Source organism: Limulus polyphemus, unplaced genomic scaffold (genome assembly GCF_000517525.1).
Source record: "Limulus polyphemus unplaced genomic scaffold, Limulus_polyphemus-2.1.2 Scaffold654, whole genome shotgun sequence".
Classification (NCBI taxonomy): domain Eukaryota; kingdom Metazoa; phylum Arthropoda; class Merostomata; order Xiphosura; family Limulidae; genus Limulus; species Limulus polyphemus.
In genome coordinates, this window is record NW_013666264.1 from 19,203 (window position 1) to 20,954 (window position 1,752).

A 1,752-nucleotide genomic window follows, 5' to 3' on the forward strand; every position below is an offset into this window, starting at 1 on the left:
TAGTTGTTGTTGTTAAACACAATGGGCTATCTGTGTTCTACCCACCTCAGCCCAATTTTTATCGTCGTAAGTCTGCAAACTTGCCGCTAGGCTAGTGAGGTCGGGTAGGCTAGTTGAGCGTATTTTATGGAAATTATATTCATTTAAAGAATCTTTTTAAGCTCAATAATTGAACAAAAATTTTTCAGTATCATCTACGAGGTAAATGGATTCTCATATTAAACAACATAAACACATATGTATCATTGTTTTAAAAGCAGAGTATTGTGTCATTTATTCAACGAGATATCATTGTTGCATTTATCCAGATAAATTGTTTTGCATATTCATGTTGTAAGGGTGTGCTGTTGTCAATATGGCTGGAATATCACACATGGAATCGTCAAATTCTATAATTTCTAGTGATTGGAAAAAATACCTAGACTCGTATTTAAGCTCTTCAGGTAGCACTTTTGAGATTGCCGATTTATGTAAAGGTAAATTTGAGTCACGGTGCAAATGTTTTTGTTCATTGAAGTAACTTGCAATTTGCAACTAGACCGCGAGGTGATAAAAATTAACAATATCTTAGTATTGACAATGATAGATTAGTAGTTACACTATAAAAAGTATACTATAAGTTATAACAAGTATAAGTAAGGTGTTTCGTCATTTTAAGAGAAATAAATATATCCCAAGATTCTTACCATATAACTATAAAGTGGTCTAACTCTATAGGAAATATACCTATGTTACAATCGTTGTTCTGTGATAAGAAAGAAAGAAACGGGAGTAAACAGGCAAGGTGGCTGTATGAGTGTATCATTTGACTTGAAAGTACGTAATTTGTAAAATTATACATGGGCTTTTCTCTACGTTAAAATACTTATTTGCGAGCTTTCGGCTCTCTTACTGGATCTCCTTCGGGCAACAATGTGCTTGTCCTGTGATACATTGTACCTGCTCTGCAGCAGCATCTGTTTTAATGGGGTACCATAAACTATAACTAGTAGTAGTACTAATTTATCATTATCAATACTGGGAAAATTTTTAATTATTAGTTATAGGCACATCATTGGTGGGAAAACTTTTTGGGAGTGTTAAAAATTAAAAGATGCTTAGCAAAGTCACTTAAAGTTTAAAATTTTGTTTGGTAATCAGAATGGTTTTACTATGGGGAAATCTTGCCTTGCTAATCTCTCAGTTTCAACATTATTGAAGAGGTTACTGCTTATGGAGATGAAGGTGTGCATTTGGTATAACTGGATTTTCAGTAGATTTTGATCAGATGCCACATAAAAGGCTTGTTTAAGAAACTATATACGTATGGGTACTAAGATAGCACTTCAGATTGAAAAAATAAAAGTTAGATAGAAGAAAGTAAAAGGTTAAATTGTTATAAATAGAGATCATTCAAACTGGATTAATTTCATATGTGAGGCATCTCAGAGCCCAGAATCAGGACTTTTCCTCTTTTTAATTGAAATATTAAATATAATTCTAAAGAGGTTAAAATTTTATTTTATAGGTTACTGGTTAGGACACATTTGGAATATTGTGTTCAGTCTTGGGCTCCTTACCTTAGGAAAGACATTGAATTGTTAGAAAGGGTTCAGAGAATGGTGCCTTGGACGGAGCGGTTGTCATACGAGGAGAAGTTGAGATCTTTCAAATTGTTTTCTTTTGAAAACAGAAGAGTTAGAGGGGATCTGATTGAGGTGTTTAAGATTGTAAAGGGAATTTATAGTGTTTCATATTTAACAGTGAGAATAG

At 33.0% G+C, this 1,752-nt stretch overlaps 1 protein-coding gene across 4 annotated transcripts in view; it reads left to right on the forward strand.

Annotated features, from left to right (window-relative positions):
- The first annotated feature begins 327 nt into the window (after window positions 1-327).
- Window positions 328-1,752, forward strand: part of LOC106459728 (MMS19 nucleotide excision repair protein homolog) — a 94,001-nt gene continuing 92,576 nt past the window's right edge. For 2 of the 4 annotated variants that reach the window (XM_022386266.1, XM_022386267.1), the window contains exon 1: window positions 345-476. The gene's annotated coding sequence lies outside the window, so the exon portion shown is untranslated. Of the gene's footprint in view, window positions 477-1,752 lie in introns of all 4 variants that reach the window. The other 2 variants (XM_013919383.2, XM_022386265.1) reach the window with 2 other exon arrangements.